The sequence below is a fragment of the Lacerta agilis genome, chromosome 2, assembly GCF_009819535.1.
Source record: "Lacerta agilis isolate rLacAgi1 chromosome 2, rLacAgi1.pri, whole genome shotgun sequence".
Taxonomy (NCBI): domain Eukaryota; kingdom Metazoa; phylum Chordata; class Lepidosauria; order Squamata; family Lacertidae; genus Lacerta; species Lacerta agilis.
In genome coordinates, this window is record NC_046313.1 from 45,887,998 (window position 1) to 45,907,539 (window position 19,542).

At 38.9% G+C, this 19,542-nt stretch overlaps 2 long non-coding RNA genes across 4 annotated transcripts; one reads left to right on the top strand and one right to left on the bottom strand.

Annotated features, from left to right (window-relative positions):
- Nucleotides 1–4,277: 4,277 nt before the first annotated feature.
- On the bottom strand, nucleotides 4,278–15,957 carry LOC117042913. 2 transcript variants are annotated; one of them, XR_004426111.1, is made up of 3 exons: nucleotides 15,932–15,957; nucleotides 4,932–5,089; nucleotides 4,278–4,387 (listed from the first exon to the last, which is right to left on the bottom strand). It is a non-coding gene; the product is annotated as an uncharacterized LOC117042913 (long non-coding RNA). The 2 variants fall into 2 exon arrangements; XR_004426110.1 differs by lacking the exon at nucleotides 15,932–15,957 and adding an exon at nucleotides 7,678–7,849.
- A 32-nt stretch (nucleotides 15,958–15,989) lies between these two features.
- LOC117042914 lies at nucleotides 15,990–19,304 on the top strand. 2 transcript variants are annotated; one of them, XR_004426113.1, is made up of 3 exons: nucleotides 15,990–16,034; nucleotides 17,669–17,759; nucleotides 18,953–19,304. It is a non-coding gene; the product is annotated as an uncharacterized LOC117042914 (long non-coding RNA). The 2 variants fall into 2 exon arrangements; XR_004426112.1 differs by lacking the exon at nucleotides 15,990–16,034 and adding an exon at nucleotides 16,111–16,242.
- The last annotated feature ends 238 nt before the right edge of the window (nucleotides 19,305–19,542 follow it).

The window sequence follows — 19,542 nt, forward strand, 5'->3', positions numbered from 1 at the left end:
TTTTAAATTTTAACAGTAAACTACTTTGAATATAGAATTTTTCACTGTGAAAAGTTTGTTCCCTATTAATTTATTTCATCATTATGTACAAATATACACCCATAAAAACCAGAAAATTTAGAAGTATCTCTGAAGGCGCTATGGAAACATTTATAAAAGAAGCATCCTAGAAAATGTTTTCTATATGATTGGAAATATAACTGATGCAATTCAAAAAAACAAAACATTTCAATAGACAGAAATTGCTCAATATAGCACAGTATTTAAAATCTTAGACCAGAGGTTTTCAACCAGTGTGCCATGGCACCCTGAGGAGTCTTGAATGATGATCGGGGTGCCACAGACAACACTGGAATCTATCCCTCTTTCCTTCCCTTCTTCCTCTGATGCCCTTTCATGTCTCTTGTCTCCCAAAGGCTTGCACAGCTGTTTGTTGCAGCAGCCCTGGCTACAAGCTCTATAGGTGAATGGTGCTTCTGGGGTTGGCCAAGGGGTGCTGGTTGCCAGGAGCTGAGGCAGCCTTGGAGTAAGCAAGCAAGTGGGTGAGGGAGCCCAGCCAGCCAGTCCACCAGCGCTTGCTGTTGGGAATGGACCAACAATTGGGAGACTGGGCGGGCAGGCACTGGCCTTTCTTGTGCTTGCCGTGTGCGATGCCTGCTTGGGAGCTGAGTGCCCAGCGCTGAAGGGGAGCTTTCCCGGCATGCAGGCCTGGTGGCAACTGCTGCTACCACTGCTGCCTTCCATGGTGAGTAAGGTGCTGGCCTCACAGTCACCCTTTGGCCAGTCTCTTGTGTTATCCTCTTCCCCTGCCCCTGTGGCACCTTCCTTGGAGTGGGGGGGGGGGGAGGGGAGGGGAGGGGACAGCTGTTGTCCAGAGGACTCCCAAGGAGAGGAGAAAAAAACACCCCACAAGGGTTGAGGGGTTGCCGACTGTGCAGGCAAGTGGGGACATAACTAGGCTTCTGAGGCTTGGAGTGCATTTCCCCACTGAGGAGCCTCAGAAAGAATGTAGTTTGTCAAGGAAGCCATGGACTCAAAAAGGTTGAAAACCCCGATGTCTTAGACACAAGCAATTGGCACCTTAATAAAAGCATAGGAATGCAGTGTGATATGAGACTAACATACGGATTCTGTAGGGAAATGCGTTTTTAAAATTACACCATTTTTAAGAGTATTCACTTGAAGCATACTAAACTTTTTGGAATGCTTCTCTGATAAAAGGTTTCACAGCATCTTTTGCGGTTCATCTCTGTTTTTAATGGGTTTTGGTATCTGATCCCTTCTTTATGTTCTAAACTAGAAAGGGAGTGAAAGCATCCTTTTTCTTCAGTGCAAAACTTTAATACAATTGACCATAAAAGCCAGAAACAGCTTTCCAGTTTCATGAAAGAAATGTTGATTTAGTATCCAAATAATTGAGTTAACTTTTACTTTCCAACATCACCTTCATCTGATCTCCTGAAAGTCAAGGGCACGAAAAGCTGTAATGGTGTGTTTTGATAACACTCATATCACCAATAACTAGGAAACAGAACAGTCCGGACTTTTATAAACATTACCTCAGATGTGTTGTTAGAGACAACATGTTTGCTAAAGCTTTCAGAATGAACTGAGCCCACAAGTCATGTATTTGTGACCAGTAGTGGATTTATTTCCTGCTAGGACTGGAAAATGGAGTAGTACATTATACTGGTTGCACATACCGAAACAATGAAATGAGGCCATCAGTATTTTGTGTAAATAAGCACAAGCCTTCTCTGGTTTGAAGGACAAAAGGGTGTCTGAAAATGCAGATAATGGAAAATCCCTGGGCCCAACTTAAGAGGCTGTAGTTGGGATCCAAAAACCAAGGGTTCTTACAGACATCAGTGCTTAGTACTGCAAGCAGATCACTTTGATCTCACAAATGGGTAATTGGCAACTGGTTTTTTTTCTTTTAAAGAAATTTATTGGATTTTCCATGGAAATACTTGTGTGCATGAGCAGCACCTATCCCACAACAAAAACCCGTCTGGAAGAACCCCAAGAGACTGGACATGCTCAGCACACTCCTGCACTATGTCAAAACCTCCTCCATGTTGGTTTCCCCCCATTGCCAGCTGGTATTAAGAGAAGCTGTTCAAGAAACACATGTCTTGAGCCTCATTTGTGTTGAACTAATTAGTAATTATTTGTATTCTAGCCACTGGAAACAATTTTCCACATATGTTTTACATCCAATTTCCTTCAGTTTCATTTCAAGTAAAATCTGGGGACAACCTAGGAACCTACCAAGAGCCCCTGAGAAATTTGCTACTTTTGTCAAAATGTTGGGATTTCCACAAAAATTCCTGAGGTAAGACACCCAAATATTTCGCCTCAGGAGAGTACCCCACCCAAAATTAAATTCAAAAATTGTCTTAGTCAAAAATGTTGACAATTCAACTCTTAAGCAGACCTGAGGACTAATAATCACTGTTTGTGGCTGGACAACATAGAGGCTTTCCAAAGCCTTTCCAAAGACTTGGCACAACCTCTTGAAAGGTACCACTCCCTATTATTTTAACAGAGGTGTCCAATCCTTAGGCTAAAAAAGAATGCTGTACTATTTTCTTGTTCTAAGAGCATTACATGGAAACACTATTTCAAAGGGAATATAAAAATATATAAAAAATAAACAATCAAAGTGACATGACAAATATGTTATTGTTTTAGACAAGTCTTATAGTCTTTTGACACTTAAGACTTACCTGGCAGCAAGTTCCATTGAACTCGGTTGGGCCTACGTCTGAGTAGACATGTATAGGATTGCACTATAAGCGGGTATTTCATTGTAAGCCTATATCTCCCCCCATCTATATAAAACAGAAAATTAAAACAATCAATGGGGCATGATCCAGCCAAAATGTACCCTTTTTACTCTTTCTGAAGTCTAGTTGCAGTTAAGCATGTCTAAATTCATTGAGTTCATTGTCCCAGGGAGGCTTGCCTGGCATAATCACTAGTTACTTTTAAGTGTCAGTGCAGAATTCTTCTTTTCAGCTAGGCTTTTGGCCTTCAACTTGAAGAGTTTTAGATACTGTGGCATCTTTCACTGTTAGGCAGCTTTTTATGTATCTGATTTTTTTCAATTGTTATGTTGTTTTAGATTTTTAATGGTTTTAATTTTTGTTTAATATAGTAAGGCACTTTGAGTTTACTGTTATAAAAATGCACCAAATAAGTACTACTACTACCACTACTCATATCAATCAATCAATCAATCAATCAATCAGTTTATTATGATCGTAGACCACTACCACTAGCCACTGGATACAATATTGTGTAAAAGAGGCAGACAAACAAATGGATGATAATGAAATCATTGGGACTTAAACACCATCTATTTGGCTGGATTGTGCCTTTGACATTTTTTCTTTCATTTAGGTTCCACAGAAGTGTTCATATTTTAACCATTTTATTTTACTTGTGCGGCTTTCATAGATGACTAGATGATTTATGGAAATCAAAAGAGCATATGGCCACAAATCCTTTGAGAAATACTCATCCCAAAATATATAGGAGGATTAACTAAAGCAAATTTGTATTCCTGCTCTTTCAACAGTCCCTTCCATCCAAAGCTCCTTACAAATATCAATAGTAAGTGACATGACAATTCCATAAAGCCATTACTCTGATATGATAACATGGACAAAACAGTGGTGAAGTAAAAAGAAAAAGAAAAAACCCAGAATTTGGCAATAAAAGAAACACTGGGATGTGGTAATTTAGCCATAGCTGTTAATATATAAAGGTTTGGGGTTTTTTTAATGCAAGACAATATGAAGTTTTTTGGATGTTTAGTTGCCACATTATCTTCAAAAACACATAGACAATTTGATCCCACCCCAATAAAAGTGCTGGATTGCTGCCATATGAAAACTAGACTTACTTAAACTGCACACACACACACACACACACACACACACGAACCCCGTTGTCATTTTGCTGTAGTAGATCCAGCTGCAGTCACACACATTGAGTTTTGCCTTTGGATGGGTGTTCTGATTTGAATGAAAAGGTGCATCCAACCAGTTTGATGGGGCTCTGATAGCATCAGAATCTGGACCTGAAATTTATTCCTAAAATTAAGAACACATACCGGTATCTGTGCTTCAGATAATATCTGATTGCTATGCTGACCAATGCAAACTATGAATAAATTTCCTTTCCCAACACAAAAAATTATTTGATAGCAAAATAAACATTCACAAGCATTAATAAGTTGTCTCTAAAAATGAAGCTTTTGCATTATATCATAATATTAAATTGAATGTTTTTATTTGTAGTTTATTCTTTTTAAAGGATACCTCCTGGAGAAAATTCTTTTCAAGCAAGGTAGAAGACAGCATGGTTACCGGTATATTAGCTGAAAGAAATAAAATTAACACTGCTGTTTGAACCATTAAGTGGAAAGAGATATTTACAAGAACAATATCAACCTCATGAAACATTTACTAGAAAGGCTTTACTTATCTGAATTCTCTTAAATGCAGTAATTAATAATGTTCATTCATGTTCAGGCAGGCTAATTCTAGACACCCATCCTCCAGAGACCAATTGTGTAAATGTGTAGTCTCAGTAACACTCAAGAAGAAATGATTCCTTACAACCTGCTCTGTAATTTCTCTTGAAAATATTACTTTTTTCACATACCCTTTGCTCCTTATTTTATTCAGAATTGTGGTTTTTCTTTAATAAAAAAGAAGTGGTCACAAGAGTATAGTTTCTAGCTATAAAACAGTGTGTTCCCCACACTGACAAGCTCTTCATTGTCATGCCATAGTATCTTGTGAAAGCTAAAGCCGTTTTTTTTAAGTACAAGCAGTAACAGCATTGTATAATATTCATTTAGGAAGACACCTTCTATGAAGCAATTCAAGAAGTAACTTTTAAAAATCGTTGGGACCTACTTCACTTATGTATGCATGAGGCTCACAGAAGATCATTTTCTTTTCATATTCCTTCCTTAAGCAATCTAATATCCTGACCCTGTCCAGTGCAGTCCTGAGAAATTATCTTCTTTCTCAAAATGAGTCCCTGCTGGGCAATTTATATAAAGCAATAAAATCTGCAAAATACAAAGACAAAATATATTTTTGCATATAATATTAGCATTGTCAACATGAAAGACTTTATCTACTGGTCAGAAAGGAAATATTCTAAATAGTGTCATTTGTTTGTGGGAATGCACAAAATAGTTTCAACAACTAACACTTGGTGTTTCTTTGCAAAATAAGCCTTTGCTGGGTGCTGAAGCTCAACGTGTTTGTGCCCACTTGTGTCTGTGTACTTTTGCAAACAAGTCTGTACAGAGGAGAAAGGTCATTGACTAGAAGAGTGCCTGCTGGCTTTACATTGGGCGATGTTAATTTTGCACCCCAACCAAAGAGGAATAACAGGTGAATCATTATGAGATGTGAAGGTGAAACTTTCATTGGTCCATTATTTTACTGCATTTTCCGAGAAGCAGCCATGTTACTCTGTTGCAGTAAGGACTGCGAAGAGTCTTGTAGCACCATAAATATTAACAGATATATTAGCTTTTGTGGACTATGGTCCATTTCATCCAATGCACAAAGTGTTATTCTGAGTTGCAAGTTAATTTACCCAACCTATAACTCAGGATAACATTTCATTCCTCCAGTGAAGTATACTGTAGGATACAAAAGCTTTTGCTATAATAGAGTTGTTAGTCTCTAAGGTTCCACAAAACTCTTTGTTGTTTTTAATGTGGTTTGTCCTAATTTTTGTCACATTCGCTCCATAATTAACAATGGTCAGTGTTTTTATTAAAATACAACACCCTGAATCCACAACACTACCGTTTTAACACAAGAGGGTTTCCTCATTCAGTTCTATGAAGATGTCAGATTCAGCTTATGCAAAGTGATGTTTGCATTTAAGTGTTTACTGAGAAGCTCTGGCGTATTAAAACTCTCCATGTGCATGCCAGAGCTGATTTATCTGAAATATTTATTACATGTTCTTCATTGCGATAGGAATCACACAGCTGATTACATAAAAAGTTAAAATACACCATATATAATGAAACAGCAAGAATAAATATATGGCATAACTTTCAACAACCAGAAAAAATAAAATAATCACTTGCTGTTGTAATGATCAATGGTTGCTGAGATACATCATATTCTATAAGCCCAATCTCAATTTTTTAGCAAATTACCTGTATATATTGATACTGAACTCATTTCTCTGAGTGCCAAGGTAGTCAGGAAAATGCTTTATACTGAGTCAGACCATTGGTCTGTCTAGCTCAGTATCCATACTTAACAAGGAGAAGTTAGCAGGCTTGGGAGAACTCCAAGCTTTGCAGAAGAACAAAAAACTCAGTGTGGGGGAATAGAGGCTATGTTCAAATGCAGCTATGGAAGCCAGCCTTCTGCAGCACTTACATCTCTCTGGTTTCGGGTCATAGCGGATAAATCATTACACTTATTCAGGGTAAATTCAAAACCACAGAAAATACAGCACTCTCTGATCTACTTATTGAAGTTGCAGTAATGCCCAAGAAAGTTTGTTTATATTTCCCATACTTTCCCCTAAATATCCCACCACCCCCATATCACATAAAGGTTAATGATTGAACACTCCTGCAATGTGCGATAAAAGCAATGCAGGAATAGTATTTGAAGCATTTCAGACAGTCCCCAGAAACTCTCTTTTTACAAGGACAATACAGCAAAAACAACTTAATATAGCAACATTACAAAGTAAAAGCTTGTGTAGGATGGTTGGAGACTTTATCACAGTCACTGGGGAGTTGCACAATTGCCTTTAGTGTGCTGAATAACAAGCATATGATGTGTTGGAAAACAAGTTTTGTTGTATTGCTCCCCTTAAGAACCCGATTGTTGTCAATGGCACTTCGAAGGAGGAAGTGTGGTGATTTGTCTTATCTTATGATAAATGCATTTATCTGATTCCTGATTCCAAGCTTCCTCCTTCAAATGCATCAAATAGAAAGTATCTCTTGTTTAAAACAACAGCTGGGGTTAGAAAACCTATCAGAAGCACCACTGATAGATCCATGTTCTTGCAACTAACTTGATAATCTCTCTGTTGTCAGGGACAACTCTTTTGAAACATATTTTTATTGAATTGAGAAGTTTTCAATTGTATTATTCAGTGCCACTTCAGAAAAAAACTTGGAAGAATATTACCGTATCTCTCAATCATTTAAAAATGATTTTACTCTGAATCAATGTGCAGCAAAATTGTGATGAGTCCCAAGAATAAGGCCTGTGTTTACAAACAAACAAACAAACAAGAAAACTTTCATCCATCATTTTACTTACTTCTAAATATCAGCGTATTTACTTGAGAAGGAGGCAAGGCTCATGATGAATATAAAGCAGAAAAAAGAAAATTTCACTGGAAGCCTTGACACTTCTGTAGCTGCTTAATTCACTGAAAGGTGAATTCGGCAGTCAAATGCTATGGTCATAAACAATGTCCATAAGCATGCTTCTAGTATAGTAAAATAATGTGTGGAAATCTGGACTGAAATTATATTAATCTTTATTTATTTATTTAATTTATCCTGCTTTTCAGCAGTAAAATTATTCCCAGGTTGGTTCATGTAATGTATCAAAGTACAACAATAAATATAATTCAAAACACTAGTTTGTATCCAACTCAGAGTTAGGGATGAATATTATGTTGGACAGTTCCAATGAAAACAGGAGTGGAAATCACTGTTGTTCACTTATTTGTCCCATGTCCAGAATGGAAATCAAGGCAGCGAGGCTGAATGGTATTCACTGTGGTTGATATTTTCAGTCAGCAAATGTTATATAATCCATAAATTGCCATCCTTTTGCCTTGAAATGGAGTGGAATAATGTAATAACATAATTTATGTTATTAATTAGTAAAATTACATAATTTCACTATTGCAGACAGTGAGTTGAATAATGTTGGTTTTGGCAGAAGACGAACTGCAGCAGAATGGAGACAGTTCTGCATGCAACAAATACAAAGTAAAATAAAAAATGATGCCTTCTAACATCCCTGCTAAGGGTTGTTTATACACTAATTCTAGAAGCCTCTGAGCCAAGATTGGTGAACTGGAGTGATTGGTCATAGAGGGCAGCATGGATACAGTGGACATAATGACAACCTGGTAGAGTGGTGAGAACTAGTGGGACACAGTTATCTTTGGATATAAACTCTATAGAAAGGACAGAGAATGGCATACTGGAGATGGTCCACGTCAAAGAGGGCACTGAGTCCAGCAACCTAGGCTGTTCCCAATTTTTTAAAGAGTAATAAAAATTGTATTGTTAGGATCAAGGGCAGATATTGAAAAAACAAAACTGAGAATGTCATTAGATATGTTAAAAATATTTTTAATCTTCTTCATAAGCTAATGCAAAAAGGAATAAAGAAGGCATTGACTAAACACAAGTAATATTGATCCCTTAAGCAGTTTATCTTTATATACATTCTTACAGTACAAAGGAATAAATCCAGAGAAGAAGAAACTCAATATCTTCATGCAAAACTAACTGAAACGAAAAGCAGTAATCCACCTCTGAAGCAGAGCCACAAGCAGAGAAATCTGAATAAAATACTTAAGATAAACCAGGAACACAAACATTGCACATGTAAAGTGCATTTGAATTTCAGAGGTCACTTTGTTTATATAGATTTAGCTCTTACAGTTATCAGCATGAAAAAGCTGCTATATTACCCACAAATTGGCAATTAACTTTAAAATGTTCTTACTGCTGTTTGCTTTAGTTTAAAAATGCATCTCATTTAAGTTTAGGAGGAAGAGAAGATTGATTTGCGTGTTCCAGCAGTGTCAAGAGATAATCAACAATATGAAACATAAAAAATAATCCTGCTTTGTATTTGTTTCTGTCATGCTCTAAGTAATAAGTGAATATGAAGAGGGCTTAATGCTTCTGAAGTCATGCCATGTTTAAACATTTTTCTCACATATACTATCAAGTTAAATTAGGTGCTACCAGAAGGTAAACTCATTCATCTTAAAATGAGAAACATTTATTAACCCAAGATGAATACGTGTTTTTTTTGTAAAATATGCTTGGATCAGGAATCTCCTTGTTTATGAAGCAGAAAACAAAAGAGTGTGCCTCTATGTAAAAGCGCTATACCCCAGAATAAATCATGAAAATTTAGCAACTTTGATTTTATTTGGTTTAACTTGCCCTCATTGTTTTTCTATCTGAATTGGAGATTTATTATCAAGGGCATAGTAATATTGGCTCAGGTCAGTGTTTATTGATAGAAAGATACATGGGGTTCACAATCATAACCGTCTTTACACTATCTTACCTTTCAATTAAATTACTGTAATATGATTTACGTGGGGTGCCCTTGAAAACTTCTGCTGAATTAGACCATAGCTGCCTGGTTGTTACTTGGCACCTTGAAGGGTCCTGCTTATGTAAATAAATGTTTGCTTCCTTATGTGTGAGTATTTTTTGCATGCTGAGACCTTCAGAGTGTTCCCTGCTCAGAATATTTTAGGTCTCTGTGGTTAGACCAATAGTTACAACAATGGAGTGGAGCCTTTTGACAGTGATATTATTTTGGAACATCCTGCCTAGCCTGCTTTGAAAGCTAAACTCCCCATGGCCTTTCAATGGCAGGTAAAGATATTCTGGATAAATAAAAGGTTTTGCCCATGCTGTTTAGCTAGACTTTATTTTAGTATATACTATCTGATTGGTTTTACAGTTACTTCTTTTTTAAAAGACAAAGTTTTAATTTTATTTTATAATGTAAATATGAGTCACCTTGATGGCCTGATGGCCTTTCTTGGGTAGAAAGGCTATACACAGCAGAAGTTTTATCAGATGAATGAAATACACTTTTTTCAGATGTCCACTACATTATGAGGGGTGAGACCAATACTTCCGAGAATTACCTAAAGGCAGATGATCAGGGAGAACCTGGTCATTATCAGCTCTAAGGTAAAGGTAAAGGACCCCTCTTGATTTCAGCAAGGCCTTTGACAAGGTGCCCCATGATATTCTTGTAAAGAAGCTGGTAAAATGCAGGCTAGACAATGCTACCATTCAGTGGATTTGTAACTGGCTGACTGACCGAACCCAAAGGGTACTCATTAACGGCTCCTCTTCATCCTGGAGAGAAGTGACTAGTGGGGTGCCACAGGGTTCTGTCTTGGGCCCAGTCTTATTCAACATCTTTATCAATGACTTGGATGATGTGCTTGAGGGCATCCTGATCAAGTTTGCAGATGACACCAAATTGGGAGGGGTGGCTAATACCCCAGAGGACAGGATCACACTTCAAAATGACCTTAACAGATTAGAGAACTGGGCCAAAGCAAACAAGATGAATTTTAACAGGGATAAATGTAAAGTACTACACTTGGACAAAAAAAGGGAAAGGCACAAATACAGGATGGGTGACACCTGGCTTGAGAGCAGTACATGTGAAAAGGATCTAGGACTCTTGGTAGGCCATAAACTTGACATGAGTCAACAGTGTGATGCAGCAGCTAAAAAAGCCAATGCAATTCTGGGCTGCATCATTAGGAGTATAGCATCTAGATCAAGGGAAGTAATAGTACCACTGTATTCCACTCTGGTCAGACCTCACCTGGAATACTGTGTCCAGTTCTGGGCACCACAGTTCAAGAAGGATACTGACAAGTTGGAACGTGTCCAGAGGAGGGCAACCAAAATGGTCAAAGGCCTGGAAACGATGCCTTATGAGGAACGGCTTAGGGAGCTGGGTATGTTTAGCCTGGAGAAGAGAAGGTTAAGGGGTGATATGATAGCCATGTTCAAATATATAAAAGGATGTCATATAGAGGAGGGAGAAAGGTTGTTTTCTGCTGCTCCAGAGAAGCGGACACGGGGCAATGGATTCAAACTACAAGAAAGAAGATTCCACCTAAACATTAGGAAGAACTTCCTGACACTAAGAGCTGTTCGACAGTGGAATTTGCTGCCAAGGAGTGTGGTAGAGTCTCCTTCTTTGGAGGTCTTTAAGCGGAGGCTTGACAGCCATCTGTCAGGAATGCTTTGATGGTGTTTCCTGCTTGGCAGGGGGTTGGACTGGATGGCCCTTGTGGTCTCTTCCAACTCTATGATTCTATGATTCTAGGGTGTGGCACTCATCTTGCTTCAGGCTGAGGTAGTATTTGTCTGCAGACAGTTTTCTAAGTCATATGAGCAGCATGACTAAACTGTTTCTGGCACAATGGGACACCATGACAAGTGCCAGAGCACATGGAAACTCTGTTTACCTTTCCGCCGCAGCGGTATCTATTTATCTACGCTGGTATGCTTTCAAATTGCTAGGTTGGCAGGAGCTGGGACAGAGCAACAGGAGCTCACCCTGTCGCGAGGACTCAAACTGCCGACCTTATGATCTGCAAGCCCAAAGAGGCTCAGTGGTTTAGACGACAGTACCACCCGCATCCCTCTGTTAGCTCTAATGACTGATTGGGAGGATGGCTGCAGTCAGAGAAGCTGCTGAAACCTTTAATAGGCTGAGCGTTGCATGTCTCCGTTCCTTCACTCCATTGAAACCATAGTGGCATTTTAAACCTATTTCAGTTTGAAAGCTGAATTCAGTAAATTTTAAAGCAACCCTAATACAACAAATAGAATAATAATAGAATAGAATAGAATAATAATTTATTGACCAAGTACATTTTTCAATATACTCGGAATTTGCTTTGGCTACATTACAATGTAAAATACATTATACAAACAACAGTAATTTACAGAGCAAGAGCCGAGGCTGCCCTTCTCGGCGCCTCTTAAGCTGTGTTGGTGAGTGTAGGCCCGCCTCCTAGGCCCGATGGAGTTGGCCAGAGGAGGGAGCGGTCTTCCCAGACAATACCATCCATACATCCGCCTCTTATGCCATTGTGTAAATAAAAGCTTTTAATTTTGAATGCATTTCTAGGAGTTCACAACACACATTATTTCAGCATGGCAGTGAGTAATCACATCAAGTTTTAAAATTCTGTTCATACCTCATTTAATACATCCAGCATATGAAATATCCAAGCCTAAAACATAATTACAGGAAAGTGCCATAAGGTTATTGCAAAGGTAGAATTCCTCTAACAATATCTCACTATGCCTCCTACAGGATAATTCATCACTTGGTATAAGTGATGTTTTTTTTTGCCATATTGTCAGAACAAACAAAATTAGTTTTAATTTTAAAATAGTGTCAGTGTATTTGTGCTTGAAATATTAAGTAGATGGAGTCATTTCCTTAGAGATTTGTGGCTGTGGTAAATATTCTAGTCTGTGTATAGATCAGCATTTGAATATGAGTTAACAGCTGGGAGTGTTGATTTTTTTTGGGGGGGGGGTACAGAGATATAATAAATTGATTCTATCCATTAAACTACATGACATAAATTGAATTTAAGCAAAATGGCATTTATGCTGTACAAACTGAACAAGTCTACACATTTAAGAATGGAGGTTGTTAATCGTGTTTAATGATGTATCTCCTGACTATTTTAAATATATTTTTGTTCATTTAGAAGTGGAGTACAAATAAAATGTAGATAAAACACAGTTAAGATCCACAAAACTATTAAATGAATATACATAAAATACCGGTAATTCTCAGTAAAACACAGACAAAGCCAGTTATGCTTTAAAAACAATTAACTAAATTATGTCTGGTTAGGTCTTGTCGGAATACGTTTCACGGATCCGCCATGGATTCATATTTATTTGGTTATTTTATGAGTTTTTCGAGGTCTACTTTTGGTATAACTGCGCGTGAAAGCGAAAGTGAAAGCATGAATGAATAGTGTGGTTCACTTACGAGATTAATCCGCCTTTATTTTATAGTTCCGGTCATGTTCAAAGTTGTTAATGAGCGTTAAACTTGCTTCCCGCCTTTTTGGAGGGCAGCAACGGTGATTTTATTGGTTAAAGCATTAATGATGATGTCACGTTTGTTCCCTAATAAAAGGCAGAGGCACCCCGCTTAGGCACGAGAGACCGCACGTTCTTCTTATGTTCTTTTAGTTGGGTTTTAGTTGAAGTCAAGTTTAGTTTAAGGGATTAGGAGCGGGCTGGACGGGTTGGATGGGTTTTTCTTTAGTTAGAGTTAGATCGCGGAAGATTATTCGGTTTTAGTTTTAGATAGGTTCTTTTAGGTTAGCCTAGGGTTAGGCCCGCGGAAGATATTTCGGTTTTAGTTTATTTAGTTAGCCTCGCGGAAGATTGGGCGCGCAGGGTCTTTAAGCTTAGGAGAACTTAGCTTAGGGGACGAGCCTACGCGGGTTCTGCCGAAGCCACTAAAGATACAACCGGTGTCTGTCTTCCTTTGGGGTTAAAGGGGGAAGTAAAGTAAAATTTTTAATTTCTTTAATTTGGTCCGCCTATTCAGAGTCAGGGTATATATTTTATTTCACGAGGCAACTTTTCATTTAAGAAGGCAACTAGGAACTCACACACCACCAGAGTCTTCAATTGGCTTACTCATCATCCTTCAGACTGTGAGGCTTGGCCGGCGACCGTGCTCAAAAGCACGCGGAACGCTGGCCGCTTTCCCCGCAACTGGTACCTCGTGCATAACCAGCCCAAGGCCGTGCACGAGGAGCTCCAGCACCCAAACCCCGACAAGGTCTGATAAAATAAAGTTTTCAGCAGGTATCTAAAACAGTACATTAAGAGCACCTGCCTAATGCCAATAAGCAGAGTTCTAAAGCAAATGTATATATACCACTTAAAACTGGGGTAGGTACGTCAGTCACAGCAAGCCAGCAGCAATAACAAAGTACGTGTGTATGTGTACACACACACACACACTTGCAATGTACACTTAAAGCAGTATCATGACACTTTATACAGTCATGGCTCCCTCTCCCCAAAGAATCCTGGGAACTATAGTTTGTTAAGGGTGGTCAGAGTTGTTAGGAGACCCGTATACCCTTCAGCAAGCTACAATCCTCCTAGGAAGGGGAATTGACTGTCACAACACTCTGAAAACAACAGCTCTTTTAAGGGGAATAGGGGTCTCCTAACATGATTCTCAGTTTGGACATAACACTAAGCCTGGGTTGTGGTTTGTTTCTCCCACTTGTTTGTGTATTTAATTGGGACAGGATAAAGTGGTTTTCTCTCTGACTCCATATCCAGGAGTCTTTTAAGCTGTGAAGGAGTCAGAGTCTTTGGCTTTTTTTTAAAAACCCTGAACTGGAAGGAGTGTAAGAAGATCTGTGCATGGTAGGACATCAGACTCTTGGGCTAAGGTGGTGTTTATTTTTGTTTTTGTTTTTTGGGGGTGGGGGTTGTTGCTGTTGGTTTTTTGCAACTTTATTTTAGATCTTGAGATTTACCGGGTATGTGGAAATTGTTCCGTTTGGCTGTGTTTTATGTTTTATTTATTGTTTATGACTACTGTTGTCATATTGTAGCTACGTTTCCCCTCCATGTTGTACTGCGGAAAGGCAGCATAGAAATGTATGTATGTATCTCCCTTTACCTCAGATTCAGCTAAGCAGCGATCTGAAGCTAAGGCTGAAGGTGTGCACCTCAGTGATCTGTTTTTAGGTTGCTGGGATTTCATGACAACATGCATGTCCTGCCCTTGATCTTGTTGGTTCCCCTCCACCAGGTGTGTAGAAATCACCCCATTCTCTCTGGTTGGCACCATTTCACTATTACAATGAAGCATGTGGAAAATAATATTTCAAAATTCTTCAGCAATACATCAGATTGCAAGGTAATGGCTTTCTCCTCCTCTGACTTGTTGCTGTACCACCACCAAATGGTGTATAATAATTGTTTTCTTTCTTTCTCCTGCCTTTAAATCCGGATTATGTGGATTGTACCAAAAAGCAATACAGTGGTACCTTGGTTTGTGAACACTCTGGTTTGCATACGTTTTGGATTACAAACACATCAAAGCCAGAAGTGCGTGTCCCAGTTTGCAAACTTTTTTTTGAATTACAACCCATTTTTTTGGATCACGAACAATTTTTTTTTTGGAAGCCCCATTGGCGAATGCACTCCTTGGGTTACAACCTGTTTTGGTTTCTGAACGTACCTCCGGAAAGGATTATGGTTGTAAACCAAGGTACCACTTTACACTTCTAGTTTTAAGAATTAGATTAACGGGGAGTGAGGAAGATGGGAGGGATTAAAAAAAAAAACTTTCCTTCACATATTCTACCCCCTTTATGGGTCAAAGCTTCGGCTTTCTTTTTCCTTAGAATTAATATTTAAATCACAAGCTACTATGTCACGGTTAGCCATGGAGAGTCCTGGGAACTATGCTACCAACTATACCTGTGAGGGCAGCACTCTTTAACAAATTACAGTTTCCAGGATTCTCCAAGCATGTAAAAAAGCGGCATAATCAAATGTATACATGTAGTGTGAATGCGACCAGGTTTTTATGTGGCTTTTTAAACTTCTCCTCCCTTATACTTCTCCTTTCTCCCCGCTGTTAATCACTTCCTGCTCCAGCTCCTTGCGTGAATCTCTCGCTGGAGCTTCCTCAGAGCCCAAAATTCAGGCATCCTTTTCAGCTCAGTTCACCTTCCCGCTGGCCTCTCCCATTGCCATAAGAATTGCGGGAACTCACGGGAACTCAGTCCCGGCACCCCAGGTGTGTGCCATTGCCCTTCTAACGAGGGAGGAGGTGTTTGTTTGTGGTGAGTTCCGGCAACTGTTTATCAGGGGTGTGTGTGTGGGGGGGGGGGAAAGCACTGAAAAGCTATGCATTTATTTCTTTAAACTGATAACGGCTAAGGAATGTGTGCTCCTCTGGGGCTTGAAATTTGGATGTGATGGTTCTTTCACTCCACTTTACTCAGCACTCAAAAAAACCGAGTCAGTTTTTGGGTTGAAAAGATGTGGGTGCGCCTGTAGTTCTCCTCAGAAGAGAGAAACGATTTTTACCCCATTCCCCGCCCCGCAGGAGGGATGTGTGCTAATATCTCGAGGCTCTTCCAAGGCTACGTTCCCACAATTCAGAGGCTCCCTTTAACTGCCTCGTGCTGCCGTGAGTAGCAGTGGCGTCGAGCGCGCGCGCGGATTTCCAGTTTAAAATACTGTAGTTCCTTTTGTGAGTCTTTTCGATCAGCGGCCTCTTGCGGCGTCGCGTCAGATCGGTCGATCTGTGGTGAAGAGAAACGCTCTCTCTGAGAGGCGCCGAAACAGGAGTCGAAACTTCTCTCTGCCCAGCCTTAGAGTGGTGGTGGGGATTCGAAGTGCGGCAGTTAGACCCCGCCATTTTAGAGTATTTCCCAATAATAAATTATCTTATAATTATAAACGGTGCTCGCTTATCCTTCCAGCACTCTCATTTCTGGTTTCCATCAGCCACTCAGGAATTTTAATCCGCTCAACTCTTTGTTTTCATTACGTTCATTTCCCTCAACATCCACCCCCTTTCTCCAAATTCTGTCCTATATCCATATCTATAGCACACACTAAACAAAAAAACAAACAAAAAACAAACCCAGCCATTTCTTTAAAACAAAAACAAAAAACCCCCATGGGGCTCAACTAGCGATTTTACCTTTGGATAAATTGTTCTAAATTTTGTGAGCTTTCCTGGAAGTAATATTTTATACAAGTCTGGAAAGAAAAGCCACTATATTTATAATCCACAAAAAGTGTTTTACATTTTTCCAATGATTTAAGGGGGAAATGTCTTTACATTTGATTCCATAGAGCATACCTGATTACCGTAGTCCTAAAGTGTGCAGTGAGAAATGTAATAAAATATCAAGAATGATGAACCTATGATTAACTTCCAAAGATGGCAATATTATTACAGTACTGCAATAGGATGGCACCCTCTTGTGGTTAAGGATTTTTATAAAAATGGCTGTACAGTAGCTAGTTTGAACATGAACTTCTCAGTGTTTGTTTCCCTTTACAAACAGTAAGGAACAATTTTTGCCCTCAGCCGGTGAACGTCTTTTTATTTTCATGGTATATGCTTTCTAGGGAAACCATACAGTGCCCTTTAGATAAGTAGCTACAGTCACAGACTTGGAGATGTCATAAAACCTCTGTTTTCTCCTTGGGATTACTCACTTTCCTAGTTCAGAAGGATTACATCCACACACAATGAAGATCTGATTCTTCTCTAGTCAGAGGAGATTTTTAAAAATAATGCCTCTACCAGTAGGCTACCTAACATGCTTGTGGCTTGCCAGATGCAAAATTCCTTATTCCAGTGAGATCTAAATATTTAGCTGGTGCCAACTATACTTACAAAATAGTTACAGCTGTGTGCTTGTATTGTGTGTGGTATCTGAAGAAGTGTGCATGCACATGAAAGCTCATACCAAGAACAAATTTAGTTGGTCTCTAAGGTGCTACTGGAAGGAATTTTTTATTTTATTTTGTTTAAAATTATCTTGCCACTGGCTTTTTTTAGTGGTGTCAGAAGAGTCTACTCTCTGGAGAAGGAGCTGGTTTGGATAAGGAGCTGGTTTTCTCATCACAGCTATTTTCCAATTATATTATACAGATTATACAGTTTTTAAGCCCTGTGAACAAGTGGTCCTTTGTAAGGATGTTTTAACACATGAAAATAAAATTTAAGCATACAAAGCCATTTCCTCATATAATTAACCCTAATAAAGTTACAGATTCTTATTCTGATTTCTTTGGTTTTTTTAGATGTCAAAGAATGATGATGATCAGCAGTTTACTATTGACAATGCAATTAAAAATATGGATAACATGTCATCTGAACTGAATAAACTTATGGGTAATTATTAATGCTACCATTGTCAGAATGAAGATACATTAATGATTTATTTTCCTATTATGTGATGATTACTGCCTGAAGAGTTCTAGGAAATGATGTACTGTATATGAATCAATATATGCAAACTTACCTAACTGCAAAAGAAAATAAAGTATTATTCCACTTCCCCTAATGCATGATGGTTATAACCTGTGGATCTCCTGTTGAAGTCACAATTATTCAGGAGCACATTATTTCTGTTAATGTTAAATATCATTGCTATGTGTCTGCAAATTTTATTTACTTCTTTCAAAAGGGATGGGGGCTACAGCTTCCCCCTGCTCCTATTTAGTGAATGCAGGAGGGGATGAGTATACCTCAAACTATAATTCATGGGTGGGGAACCTTTGGCCTATGAACCAAATTTGGCATTCTAGGCCTCCCCATTTGGCCCACCAGGTTGTTTTGACCAAGCCATGAACAACTGCCTTATACATGACACCAGATATCAGATAATGGCAAGACTTGGTTGAAAGGGGCTTTGTGGGCCCTACCAATTGGCAATGCCTGCAAAGTCCCTTGCACAGTGCTTCCCAAGGGATCAAAAACCAGCTAATTTTTGGACACATTGGAAGTGCTGAGCAAAGCATTGCAAGCCCTGTGCTCAGCAGTTCCCAAGCATGAGGCTTGCAAAGCCCCTCTTGGAATATTTTTCAAGTGCCAGACAACCAGCTAACTGTTGGGTGCTTGGGAAGCTCTGTGCAAAGCCCAAACCTTGACAGTTGTCAATCACCTGGCATCATTATGACAACAGATGATTGACCAGTAGATGGTCCCAAACTCCTGTGAAACCCTGCTGAGATGGGGAGAGAAAAAGATGTGGCCAATGGGCCAAAAATGTTCCCTACTTTTGCTGTAATGGCTGTCCTTGTGGGACAACTGTTGCAGCTATCCTTCTGACATTTGGCAGGTTTCATGCCCTCAGAAGGGTTACATTTGCCTGCAAATGTCTTCCAATTCTTCCCCAAATGAAAATGTTGTAGCCATTTTTTTAATTTCCCAATAGTGAATAGAGGGTTTGGAGGGGAGGAATGAAGTAGATTTACCAATAGTGAAAGGGGTGTGTGTGTTGAAATTAGGTGCCCCCTTTCACATGGTTATAAATTTAACAAAGTGACTAAATGAATAAATACAGAAATATTGTTGTTCTACAGTAAAAACCGAACTGCTGCTTTGTGATCTTATTCTGAACTTCAGTCATCCAGCTCTAACAGATGTTTCAACAGAAGCGGATGAAAAGAAACCTGAGGAGTCCACAAATATGTGAGTTCCATTTATTGTCCCTCTTCATTAACACTTCGTCAGTAGTTGGTGCTACGTTTAAAAGGGCAAGTTGAAAGATAAAATAAAATTTATCTTTCCTAACTTTTTATGCCCCTGGACCATATTGTTCCTTTGAGACACTTTACGAAGTATGTCAAGTGTTGAGTTTTTGAATGGCACGCTATATTTGATTACTAATTACATTACTGTTTTTGTGTAGTTGGCATTGGTGTGTTAAGTTAGCCGGTGCTATTCTTTTATTTACTGCACATAGTAGTCATGTAGTGCAAGCTAAGGAATAAATGGATACAAAAATATATCACCCAAATTCCTATGTTTTTTTTTTTAAAAAAAACAAAAGCAGTGAGCTTTTACTAGAATAGCTTCTTTTAATCACTTGCATCTCCACTGTGCTCTACTTTTACTGGACACAAAACTGTGCACATTTAATGTTCTTAAATATCTTAAGACATAACAGAAA